Genomic DNA, 14038 nt, shown 5'->3' with positions numbered 1-14038 from the left:
GATAGATATACACATATTTCTAGGGGAGGGGGGTGTTATTTAGTATTTTCAGGCAGTGGATAAGTTAATTAGTGGATACTGATTCCAGGGGGGGGGGATTCCTACTGTATATGTGCTGCCAAAGTGAATCCTTACTGCTTAAACTGAACTTCTTGTGATCTAAATCCCTGCATTGACAGTTTTTCTACATTTTGCCAGCCAATGGGGTGGCGAGATTTCTCTTTAAAATCAGGATCTCAAAGCAGTAAGGCCATGGACCCCCTACCCCCCCCCAGTGTCTCGGGGTCCACCTTGTTCTCTGTCTGCCCAGCCGACCTCTCAAAATGGTCAAGGGCAGAGATAGACAGACGTGAGAAGTAAATAAATAAATGATAAACTTTATTCCAACTCTCTTGGCCTATTTTTCGTGGAAAGAAGTGCTCTAAATTTAGTAAATGAGTTTTTTTTTTAAAAAATGGATGGATGTTTCTCCAACGTGCCATGAACCTTATTCCCTGCTCCGTGTCTTTATCTTTGCATGCTTGAATCTGTACCAATGCATCCTTAGGAGCAGGAGCAGCTCCAAAGTACAGTAGTTTCCAGTTAATTCCTTTGCTCTCCTCTTTGCCGGCTGCTGCCACAGCTCCTGCGTCGCTCACTGTCAGTGCACAGGCAGAAATTCCACCGGGAAAGCCTTCCTTCTCTTCGGCTCTGCAGGAGGAAACTTGGCCAGTTGGATCCCTACCGAAAAGGCAGCAGTTAGCCTTCGGAGGATCTTTCTCTGCCAGGAGGAAACGTGGCAAACTCTCTGGGCTACGAAGAGATGAATCACCGTCTGGAGACGTTATATCATTAAATTAGCCCCCAAAAAACCCAGACCTTTTTCCACTGCTCTCCCATTCCTGGCAAAGGGCAGCTCTGTCTTTCGTACCCTTTCCAGTGAAAAGCTGAAGCCAGAAATGGACGTGCTCTTTCTAATCTTTTTCCGTCCTGGCAAAGAGCGAGATCAGACACAAAGGTTCTGGGTCCTTGATAGGTTTGTAGCAGGCAAGTGTGCGTTGTTGTTTTTTTTACACAAAGGAGGGAAAAAGCGCTCCGTCCCCTCCCCGCCCAGCAGTACAAAACCTCTTTTTTTCCCCATCATTCTTCAGAATAAAGGAATCTCGTCTACTTTTGTGTCTGGGCATAAGAGGCCTGCTAAGGGGAAGCAAAAATCAAGAGGTTGTCTAGCCACTGGCTCCCCACCACAACCACAAAAGCAAATTCATTCATTCATTCATTCATTCATTCATTCATTCATTCAAAATATTTCTTATCCCACCTTTCTCCTTAAAAGGACCCAAGGAGACTTGTGCCTTCCGGATCTCCTTGAGCAGGACTTGAAGGCAATATCTTTCTCGCGCACGATCTCCAGAATTTCACAGGTAGACCGCCCTTGAACATGGAGGTTCTATATTAGCCACCACGTCTCCTAGCTACCCCTTGATCTCCCCTGCGTGAGTTTCCTCCGGGTTCCTGCTTCAAAAACTGCAGCTGCCAGCCCTCCGAGGACCTTGCCAGGAGAAAAAGCGACAAGAGGCAAGGAGTGTTGTCATCCTCCTCTCCGGCGGTTGCAAAAATTCTCCTCTTGGAAAGGAAGCATTGTGTGAATAGATATATATGCGCAATTTTAAGTCTGTCCACAGCTTGCTGCCAGCCGGTTCCAGCGGATGACCCCAGAAAAAGGACCCTGGATAAATCTGCCTGCCGGCTAAGTCTGCCAATAATTTCGTATCCGGAAGGGTGGAAAAGGGGGCCACCGGCACCGGCACTAAAACGTTAGTCATGGAGACAGGTTTAAATGGGGCTGGGAGCACTGGCAGGGCTGATCCAGACACAGCCTTTCTCAGTGCCATCTCTCCCAAAGACGGTTGTTACGGGCTGTCCACGGTCTTGGACATGCAGTGACCCTCTGAATGAGTGGCCTCCGAAATGTCCTGTCCTCAACAGTTCTTGCAAACTCAAGCCTGTGGCTTCCTTTAAGGAAGGCCCATCGCGTATTGGGTCTCCCTCTTTCCCCGCTGCATTCCACTTTTCCCAGCAGGATCGCCTTTTGCAGAGAATCCTGCCTTCTCACGAGGTGCCTAAAACAGGACAGCATTTTTGCCTCTGGAGAGAGTTCAGGCTTGGCTTCCTCCAGGACCCACTTGCTTGTCTTTCCGACATCTGCAAAGCTCTCCTCCAGCACCGCCTTTCAAATGAATTAATTGTTGTTGTTTTCCTGACAGCTTTCTTTTCTGTCGGGCAGCAGGGAAGACTGGACAGAAGATAGACTGGCCAAATAAAAGAAGCCACGGTCTTGAGGCTGCAAGGACGCGCTGTTGACAGCAAGATCCACTGGAGATCATTAAGTCCTAAGGCTGGAAGTTGGATAGCACCTAACAATTAAACAGTGGCTCTTCATTTCCCCCTTTTGAGACGGTGATGCCTGAACAAACGGACCTCAACGCTAAGGTCAATAAACCATAACATTGATGAGAAAACCCAACTGGAACACACCAGTGCTTTGATCTGACAGTTCCTGTCTTTGCTGCTCCACTGCTTATGGGCTTACTTAATAGTTCCTCGGCGTTAAGGGAACTCAGCCATATTCATGCTGTGCATTTTTCTCCCCCTACGACTTCACAGGTATTGCTTTCTTTGGCTCTGCAGCGTCACCCGGCACGTTGAGGTCACAGCAGGCTTGGCGGCCTCGAATCTCCTCGCTTTGGCTTAAAAGAAAATAAACAGCTTTGCTGCAGCTCAAGACGGGAGAAATGACTGCAGCCGTCCTAAGGGTGGGACTCTGGGAAATGAAGTCCAAAGCCAGATTTCTCCCGCTCCATGGCTGGAAGCTTTGAAGTCTGTGAACTTCTCCCTGTAGTGGAATTGGCCACAGCGCCTGGGTCGCTCCTGGGTTGGAAGGGTGGCCTGTGGGGCTGAAGGTGATTCGTCCTTACCTGCCGGAGAGCCTGCCCACATGGTGTTTGGTACACGGTTGGTCCGCTCTTTTTTCCAGCGGCCACACATGGACGTCACTGGAGTGGACCAATTGGCCCCAACCTGCACCTTATCTGAACCCCTGTCGGGGTTGGAGGGCTCCAGTTGGATCCATTCCAAGCAAGTGTGAGTCACTTAACTAATCTAGACTCTTGCACCTCCTTCTGGTGTGAGTTTCGGCTCTTCTGAAGTGGCTTACAAGCCACCTCAGGATATCGGAAATTGAACCTTTCCCCCGGATTGTCTGTGGAGCTTCAGGGGAAGTCAAACTAATTTTCTTTTTTTTATTACATCTGCTAGATCAATGCTGATGTGATTGATCACTTTGATTAACTGTAAAACAAAAAATGCTCTCCCTGTCTACGCACGGCCGATTGAAACCACAGCTGCAGGCAGAATTTTGATCGGTAATACATTGACATGTGAAGAAATATATATATAAATTTAATTGAATTCAAGTGATTCATCACATCAGTAACAATCTAGCAGACAATAAAAAAAATTCATTTCCCCAGACCCTCCAGGAGGATCAAGGGAAGTGTTTAATTGATTGTAGCAGATTGCTCCACACCCTGACCTCAACCGACCCTTTGTAGCCCAACCCAGCCTTCCCCAAAAGGACCATCTAACTTAACAACGCTCCCGGTGTTGTGTCAAGCAGCAACTAGGATGGTTTCCAAACACCAGAATGAGTCATGGTGTCACTTCATTTAAAAAAGCAACTTACCAAGGTTGCTTTGGAGTAGGAAGAACGAAGGAGCTGATCCTTCCCCCCTACCCAAGTTCACAGGATAAGGATCGGCAGCTAGAATCCTAACAGTGGAGTCTACCCAGCCAGAGGCAAAAGGCACGTCTAGAGGAAGCTGCAACAACATTTTAGATCTTTTTTTAAGAGGATTATTATCAGGATACACTGAAGCCATCCATAACTGAGTAGCAGTAAGGAGATGCTCTGGATCCCCAAGAATCATCCTGCCTCAGCCTGCACTGCTATGGACAGCTTCAGCATGCCACTATAATTCATTCTTCTTCTGAGGAATTGGCTAGGCTCTGAAGTGCCAATAGGACTCAGGCCTGAGTTCAAATCCCCACATTTTACATTTTGAGCAAAAAAAAGAAAGAAAGAAATTAAAATTAAAAAGGGTTTTGTTGTTGTTGTTTTTAGTTTCTTGTTGCATAAAATATTTGAGTTCTTGAAAGGTTTCATATTTTGCTCAAAATGCAAACCTTTAATTTTTTTTCACACACACACAAAAAGCAAAATTTTTGTGCAAAATACAATATTTTTCTGGCAACGGCCTTCTATGCTAAGGTTTCCAAGGAAGCGGGGGGGGGGGAAACAGCAACAGTCCCCTCACTGTCATGCCAGGGCCTCAAAAGCCGGCAGTGATTGACAATCTTTTCAAGGGGGGGGGGCTAAAGGTGCAGAGGTATCCTTTATTTATTTATTTATTTATTTATTTATTTATTTATTTATTTATTTATTTATTTATTTATTTATTTATTTATTTATTTATTTATTTATTTATTACCCCTCCTATCTGGTCATTGCGACCACTCCAGGCGGCTTCCAGACAATATAAAGAGAACATATACATAAAGTTGTGAACAAGAAAAACTGGATATTCCCGTCCCATCCTTAGGGTGACTTCTCAGAAGCCAAACACACACAAAAAGGCAAGCAGCATTTTCAAAGAGGTAAAAGATTCAGTGGTGGGCAGAAAATATTTTAATACGGCCTGAGCAGAAAGGGTAGGAGGGAAATTAACAATAAGGGGCAAGGATTTTTCTCTCGCCCACTAAATAATTTTCCCCATCCAGAGCGACTTTCCTTCCTGACATTACAGCCCCACCAAATTCACAATACCAAACAGCCAGAGCTAGCAACATGTGCCTTTCCTCTCATCTTAAAAACACGCCTAGTGATTCCACCCCGAAGAGCAAATATTACCCAAATATTTTGTGGTTCTTTCTAACGATTCCCTATTTTGTTCTTAGTCTGCTTCGCCCGTCTCGTAACGCTGCTCGAGTGTATGTCCCAGGCACACCGCAATGAGAAAAATTACTTGCAGGAGGCTATAAATCACAGAATACTCCGAGGCATGGCCCTTGATATATTTTGGGGGATGTGTCCCCCTCTGTCCCGAGTGCCTTGTCCATTTTCTGGATTCTGCTGGTCGGTGGTAAATCAGAGTTCAAGGCAAAGGAAGATGGGCTTCTTTTCTGTCCTAAAGATGCAGGGCTGTTGTGAACATACTCAGCAAAACAACCCATACTGGTTATTTTAATAATAATAATAATAATAATAATAATAATAATAATAATAATAATAATAATAATAATAATAATAATAATAATAATAATAATAATAATAATAATAATAATAATAATAATAATAATAATAATAATAATAACCTTTGAACTGCAAAGCTGGAGGGGACCCTGTAGATCATCCAGTCCAGCCCCTCTTAAGGAGGCACCGTGGGGAACCTCTGGCTCCACAGTCATTTCCCCCCCCCCTTACCATAAGTTCTGGGGATAAGCTTTCTATTCGTAACATATCACTAATTCCAGTGCCTTGAAACTTACCGTGTGGCTCAAAAATCTCTTTGCTCCTCAGCTCCCTTGCTGTCCTTCGGCGAGTTGTGCGAACTGAGACACCCCTTGTTCCTTCAAGGATCAAACTTGGTTTGCTGTGTGTGTTTTTTCCCCCTCTTTTCCTGCTGATGCAGCTCCTTTCCCGCTTTCCAAATGCAACATCCAAATGAAACATCGGGTGTTGAGCCAGCTTCTTATGAAACACTGGCAAGGAGCATTTTTTCCTTCTTGAGTTTGTTTGCTCACATCCAAAACAGGTCTGGGTTTTTTGGGGGGTTCTGCCGTTGGCGTCTTCAGCTGAAGGGACGAAGTCAAGGTAACTTTTCTCAGCTTCACCAAACCGTTTTCCCCCGTGTGACCAAGCGGACGAGGGGAACATGTGGAATTCATTTCCCCTTCTGATGACATGCAAGCAGAAAATCACGCTTGCCTGGTACAGTATGCCGCTGTGAGCAACCAGTTCCCAAAGCATGCAGAAATGGAATCTCCAGATATCACCAGGCTTTACAAGGGGGAGATCTTTCCAGCTGTGCAGCCCTGTCCATTTTCTTAGCTCTGTGTCAACCTCACAGATTTTGGTGTCTGAAGCCCCTCCCTAATTTCCTGTACAATAGCCAGCTGGACAGACAGATGATTTTTTTTTCATCACCACCAAAAAATGAGGCACACAGCTGAGAACAGAAAGTTGCCTTGTGCAGTGGTTTACACCTTGGGTCCCCAGATGTGCTTGGACAGCAAATCCCCAGAAGCCTTTACCACCATCTGTGTTGTTCAGGATTTATGGGTGTTGTAGTCTAAGAACATCTGGGGACCCAAGGGTAGGAACCACTGCCTTATAATAATGGGTAGCAGAGGGGGACCCTTAGCATGTAGACCTCTCCTCCAACATTTGGCTGTTGCCTCCCAGCTTCTGTTGCCTGTGATTAATACTCTCTCTCTGGCCAGCGGTAGGGCCAAACCTGAAGCATCCATAGACCCAATGGCATATTGAGTGAGATAATGGCTAGCTGAAGCCTCCTGCCCTGTGGAAGTCATTTCTTCTTCACTCTTCTTCCAAATCTCTCCTCAAGAGCCTCCTATTCCACGAAGCAGAACTTCTTAGCAGGACAAAGGTCTCCCGTTCGGTCCTCAGCATCCTCAGCATCTCCATCTTTCAATCCGTCTTCATGCCCTCCTCTCCGCCTCCACTTTCCCATCTTTGTTATCAGCACCGGTGATGCTGAAACGATAGCAACTTGCAGCCGGGCCAGAGGAAGGAAACGTTTCTGCACATTTACAACTGGGCCTACAACTCCCATGATCCCCGGGCAGCTTGACCGCTGGGGTATTCTGGAAGTTGTCGTAGGACAGAAAGTTAAGTCTCCCCCTCTCTAGGCTTAGGTCGTTTTGTGACACGCCGTGTTTACAACAGCACAAGTGGGTGCTGCAGTGGGAAAAAAAATAACTTTTCCAACTCAGTTCTAACTCTTTTTGAAGCACCTTTAATCCACAGTGGCCCCTTCAAGGCCAGTAATAGGGCCTCCCTAGAGGTGCTTCACAGTTTCTATACTGTTTTTCAAATATTAGCATTTCTAATGCCACATTTGTGCACATATATATTTTTTTGATTTCAATATGAGCCAGTGTGGTGTGGTAGAAAGAGGGAGAGACCAGGAGTCTGGAGATCTCAGTTCAAACCCACCTGGACCACAGAAAGCCACTGGATGGTGGCATTGGTCAAACCACTCCTTACGTACCCCAACACATATTGAAAACCCTACTAGGGTTGCCATGAGTTGAACACCACTTGGTGGCAAATGTTAGACTCTTTGATTTGCACAGAGACTATTTTGTCTGTCCATCGCAATGGGTAGCGGACGAGAGAAGATAGTACATATATCACATAGGGAACGGACCGAGTTAATGGGCCTGTCATGTTTTCAGTGACATGGTTTGCTCCGGTGATGCAACTGCTAGAGTAAATACAAGGACCAGAGATGACATCTGAATTTGCCAAGGTTGTCTGGCCCCCGTGTTGTTTTCCTTACCATGGTGTCAGCAGAAGGAAGAATGACTTGGCAAAGTATTCTTGAGATAAGTTGGAGATCTGTAATAACTTTGGGTCTCATTCCCCTGTTCTGGATACTACCCAAGTCCACTTCTCCGTGACTTTGGAAACCATGAACGGATCCTGCCTTGGTTTACATTCCAAGCGGGGAGAAGAGAACGCAACGGACAGCCCAACATGGCAGTTGCAACGCCACTTTCGAAATGAAGGTTGCAAGGTTGACGTGCCGACCAGTGTATCGGCAGGGTCTTAGCCGTCTGTTTTCAGAAATGGCTGTGTGTCTGGCAGGAGAGAAATTTCCAGTGAGCAGATCTTCAGAGGTAACGGTAGAGAATACAGAGGACGCTTTCTCTTAATGACTCACCTCCTCTTGCAGTGAGCTGGTGGGAACTCATTGATCCACAAGACCTTTGAGCTGAACTTTGGAGTTGGTGGAAGAGCAGAAGATCAATGGAGAGGTCACATTTGGGTCAGCTCCTTCCAACATCCCTCCTTATTTCAAGCGCTGGGTCACACTCTGACCGCTGTTCTCCTCTTGCGCATGTCTTACAATCAAAGGTTAAATATTCATAGTGAGGAACTAGAATTTCAGATATTAATATGGGAAGGAGAAAGAACATTATCAACATGGTATACGATTATTCTAACTCTAGAAGGATCATCAGGAAGCATGCTAGGGAGAAGGTAAAGCTGTGCAACAGATCCATTCCTGATGAAGCAGGCCAATTTTTATTTCCATGTAGTGCTCAGTTTTCAGGCATGTATACAGAGCGTCATTGTCAAAGGACTCTGAAATGATATTCTGACTGCTTCAAAAACAGCATAAAATATGTAAGGTGAGACAAGGTGAATGCCAGTCTTGTTTGAAGAAAGGCGAAGTTTTTTTTTCATGCGTGGAGGAGGTGGGAAATGCAACATGTTGGAGGAGAGGGATAAAGATAATATATGGAAATGTTCCGTTAAGCAGAGTCTTCAACTCATGTTACCCCTATTGAATGGTGCCAAACAAAATAAAAACAAACCAGATTTACCTTTGAAGAAGCAGGAATTGGTTTTATACCTCCATCACAAAGGCAAGGATTTTGTTCACTAGATTGCAGACGAATCATGAACAACTTACTGCAGTCAAACTGACTGGTGAAATGAGAGGACGATTTGAATATATAAATTCCCTGCATTGCAGAGTTCAGCCAAAATTATCTACATTACTATTAGGAAGACGGAGATACAATAGAATTTATTAGTCAATAAGGCAACACAGATGATCATTGGCTTGGTTTATGGCTTGAGTGACATTTGTTCTCTTAGAGTAAGCCATGATTTTTATAGATGTGAGCTGGCTAGAATGGAGCTTTATACATATGAGCTGGCGGGAGAGCTCAGTGGTTTATCTCTCTGGTTGCGGAATCAAAAGTTGGGAGTTCGATTCCCCCACTGGGCCTCCTGCAAATAGAGCCAACTTGGGTGGCCTTGGGCAAGCTACATGCTAGTGCCAGGACACCCCCAGAAGAAGAAAATGGTAGACCATCTTTTTAGCCCACCTTTCTCCTTAAAAGGACCCAAAGCAGGGTTAACTCTTATCAATAATTCCATCGAATCAAAGAATCGTAAAGTTGGAAGGAGCCTCGGAGGCCATTGATTCCAACCTCCTGCTCAAGACAGGAATCCAAATCTGACAGACGGTTGTCTGATTTTTCTCTTCTTTCTTTTTTCCCCCAACCTTTATTGTTAACACACAACATGGGTGGAGTGAAATTGAATGAGCCTCCAACCTTGAAGGCCGCCAGCTTTGGAGCGCTTACCACCTCCCAATGTCAATTGTTCTGTTGTTGTGCTGCTCTCATAAGATATTTGTCCTGAAATTCACCTGAAATCTGGCTTCCTCTCCCTTGAGCCCATTGCTGTGTGTCCTAGACTCAGGGATGATGGAGAACAGATCCTGGCCCTCCTCTGTAGGATTCCCTTTCCAGTATCTATCTCTCTCCTCTCTCCCCTCCATCTTCTTGCCCAGTTCCTTCAGCCTTTCCTCTCAGGGCTTGGTTTCCAGTCCCCTGATCGTCCCGCTTGCCCTCCTCTGAACTGGCTCCGGTTTGTCGGCACCAGCTCCAGCTTCGCCCGCTGTTCGCCCCAGGCCCGCATCCTTGGCCCTGTCCCCAATGGCCCACCAACATCACCTCGAGAAGACACAACACACGAATGTTTACACAACCTTGGTTTAGAGTGAGCTTTCCCTTCTGCTTTTGAAATTCTTTTCTCTCGTTCCCTTTCATTTGAGAGAAATAAATGCCATAGCAACTGGCATTTGCACATCAGACAGCGCTCAGCTTTCCACATTAAATGCGGCTGGCAGGTCTCATGGAAACTTGGGTGAAAAATCTTCAAAGATCTTTCCATAGTCACTGTAATTCAGCAGGGAAATGTTGTTGGCCTGCACCAGCTCAGTGGCCACCAGAATAGGACTTCTTCTTGTTGTTTAGTCATGTCCGACTCTTTGTAACCCCATGGGCCAGAGCACACCAGGCCCTCCTGTCTTCCACCGCCTCCCGGAGTTGGGTCAAATTCATGTTGGTCGCTTCGATGACCCTGTCCGTCCATCTCGTCCTCTGTCGTTCCCTTCTCCTCTTGCCTTCACTCTTTCCCAACATCAGGGTCTTTTCCAGGGAGTCTTCTCTTTTCACGAGATGGCCAAAGTATTGGAGCCTCCACTTCAGGATCTGTCCTTCTAGTTAACGTATGTAAAATGTCAAAGGAGTAGCTTCCCATTGCCACACACATACCCCACTTTGTTCCCACAGCTGGGCCAGGCTTTCAACCAACGTCTCCTAAGTTGTTGTCCAACACTCTACCCACTACACTACACTGCCTCTTGAGACACATGAGTAGGTGATCTTTCTATATTTGTAAGGGAGCTTGTAAAGGAGGGAAAAGAGAGGTTTTCTGCAACTGAACACACAGAAACTTTTATGTAACACTCGTTTGGTTTTTTAGGGCATTTGTTATAATGTGGGTGGAAGGGTCTTTGCAACTTTTCACACAGAGCTGACGCAGAGCCCGGTTGTTCCAAGACAGCTGGCTAAGCCATTGCTGAAGTATAAATAGAGATGCCAGTTCCTAGACAAGCTGAAATGCCATTTCTGTGAGCTGTCAGCAATCCACCAGACGTCCTTCCTTGTTCACCCCCTGCTCTTATCCCGGGCAAGGCAGTACATTTCTGCTGCTTCACACCCAAGGTGGGAGATCTCTCAGCTTCTAATCTAAGTTGGCATCCCCGTATGTTTGAAACGACTTGAGTTGCATAGCATGGCTCAGTCACAGCTCAAGCAGCCCTACTGAATCAAAAAGAAAACCAAAGGAAAGCCCCCTGGTCATTACATACTGAATCCGTTAAGCATCAGCAATAGTACAATTGATCCACTTGAGATGTGATGCTGGGGGAGTGCTTTGAGGATCCCCTAGACTGCCAGAAAGACAAACAACTGAGCCCTAAAGGAAATCTAGCCTTAACTATCTCTGGAGGGGGGGAAAGTGATGGGGCATGGCTGTCCTTTTCGGGGGACATCATGAGAAGATAATAATGGAAAAGGCAATAATGCGTGGAAAGGTGGAGGGCATCAGGAAAAAAAGGAAAACTAAATACGAGATGGATTTAGTCCTTAAAGGAAGCCACAGACTTGTTATCGGCTTGATAATCTCTGAAGGAATCAAGGGGAAGTCCTGACTTACTGTCCAGCAGTTGAATCTATTCTAGCCAAGACTTGCCATTGAATCGGGGCCCGGCTCTGAGTAATCCTCATGCACGCAGAGACCCAATTAGGGCAGGAAGTGAGACATCGTACATTTTTATCCCAACCCTTTGTGCAGGCAATTTTGTGGAGGTATCACAGGCTGATTGAGCCTAGCTCCGGGTAATCTTGCGAACCAAGACTTTCAGCACCACAGGCAAAGCGGTTTCCTTCGTTGCATACCTGGATCTTCGCTCCTAGCTAGCAAGACGTGGACCTGAGACCAGTCTTGTGTGAAGCAGGGGGGCACAGAGACATCATCCCAAGCATCTCCCTGCCACTCCTGGTGAGATGAAAGTGGAGCGCACCAGCGGGCTTGTGTGCATGCGCGAGTGTGCCGGAATTCGGATGCAGAAAACATCCTTGATGCTGAAGATGGCGTCTAAATCAGGTTATCTTTTGAAAAGGTTAGCTGGATCTATTACAGCCTTGCCTGCATACTAAACGTGAGCTACTACACTTATTGACTGCATCCTTTCCTCGGAGACGGTTCCATTAAATTAAAGCTGGAACGGAGCATCTCGGCTTCCTGCCTTCGGCTTCTTTCCCTCCTCCCGTCGTCGTCTTCTTAATCCGATTTCTGTTATTTACACTGACCTCTCGCACACCCGTTCCATGTATTTGTTGTTCAGAGGCTGCTTGGTGATCCTCTAATCGCATCAGGGCCTATTTTCCACAAAGCAGAATGATTGGAAAAGAGCCGCATGAGGAAGGGAAGCAATTAATAAAACAGGGGGAGATTCACTCTTCGGAGTTGGGAGGGAACTCTTCCAGAAATGCTGGGGCATCAGAATCTGGAGCAACGTGGGGCATGAAATGGAACTATAAAGTGTTTTGTCCACACTTCTTCGTGGTGTGCAGACAAATCTCGTTGTCATAGACTAAACAGAGATAATGAATTGGATTTTCCTCTAAAGCAGAGATACTAATCATCAGGGGACCTGTGCATAAATCTGGAATCAGAACGCAATTTAAAGGGCCTGTTCACACGGGCATTTGTCCTGCTCTTTGGTGTGCTGATGGGTTGGGTAGATCTGCTCTCTTTTTTTGGTGGCACACATGGCTATCACTGGAGCAAACCAACTTGCCACGACTCGCAGCTTTTTAAACCCGTGTCAGGAGGTTCTGCTATTTTGGCTTGAGTCGGAGAGTCCCCGTTTCATGAATTCCCAGCGAGTATGGTCACACAGGACCATAGATTCATAGAATCAGAATCATGAAGGGGCCTCTAAGGCCATTGAGTCCAACCCCCTTCTCAAGGCAGGAAGCTAAATCCAAGCAGATCGGACAGAAGGTGGCCCAGTTTTCTCTTGAATGCTTCCACAGTGTTGTAGCGCTCAACACCTCCAAGGAAATTGGTTTCGTTGTTGTACCGCTTTAACAGTTAAGGAGGTTTTTCCTGATATTCCGCCTAAATCTGCCTTCCTGTCGCTTGAACCCGTTGTTGCGTGTCCTGCACTCTGGGATGATGGAGAACAGATCCTGCCTTTCCTCTAGCATGACAGCCTTTCAAGTCTTTGAAAAGTGCTCTCCTCTCTCCCTTCAGTCTTCTTTTCTCGAGGCTAAACACACTCAGTTCTCTCAATAGGGCTTAGTTTCCAGTCCTCTGATCATCCTTGTTTCCTTCTCTAAATATGCATGACCATCTCTATTCCCACAGGGGGAGAAAGAGAAAGCAAGTGAGTCTGGGAGTAACGTGCCAGCCAGCCAACATTCTTAAGTTCCAGATTTTAAATTCTGAGTCGTCCAGGAGAGCCCATCTCAGAGGCCTGCAGGCTAAACGAGTCACCGCTGGGTGACCGTTAATTGCAGAACTGGGTGGACTCTGGGAACTGAAAGCCAAAGATAAGGTACCTTTCCACGGTCTGAGTCCTCATGGGGAATGAGTGTACAAGGTGTTACAGAGACACGGATGATGGAAGATGCTCTCTTTGGAAGGGCTTGTCTGTGCATGTCCTCCAAACAGAGGCAGATCTCACTGGAGTGTTTGTTTTGTTTTTAATGGTGAATTTGAAAGAATGTGGAGCAAACAACGCCATTCGGAGCCCAGTTTTCCATCCGCACGTAAACGCTGGTTGACTTTTGCCCATCATCATTCCGTGCAGCGGCAACAAAAGGCTCTCCGCTCGTTTTTCTCCCCTGTTAATAGGTCGTCTATAGAAACGGGGGCTTCATTTGGATTCTAATGGCAATTAATAAGTGAAATAGAAGGCTTTTAGCCTTCATCAGATATAAGCAGGAGGGGCGCCAACAGAGCTTCAGACAGATGGCAATCACTGGTCCATCTTTCTTTCCCCACCCCTCCCTCCCTGTTTTGGGAGTCCCACGTTTAAAAAACGATCAGAGAGTCACTGTTGAAATGCATCTCCTGCCTAGGGGGTCTCTGGGAATTCAAATTGCAGAGTCCCTAGGGGATGTCCCTAGTCTCCACAACAGCCTCCCACCCCCTCTTGCCCTTTGGGGTGGGCAAACCATAGCCATCCAGATGTGTCTGGGTGGCCCTTCCCACCCTGTTTCGCCAATGCCCATGTTGTCGGCTAGGACAGGCAGGAGCGGCCGCCCAACAACATCTGGAAAATCTAGACTAGCGGCTTCCGACCATGAGTATCCCTGA

Source organism: Pogona vitticeps, chromosome 13 (genome assembly GCF_051106095.1).
Source record: "Pogona vitticeps strain Pit_001003342236 chromosome 13, PviZW2.1, whole genome shotgun sequence".
Classification (NCBI taxonomy): domain Eukaryota; kingdom Metazoa; phylum Chordata; class Lepidosauria; order Squamata; family Agamidae; genus Pogona; species Pogona vitticeps.
The sequence above is the reverse complement of the archived record's forward strand: the minus strand, read 5'-3'. Positions refer to the sequence as shown.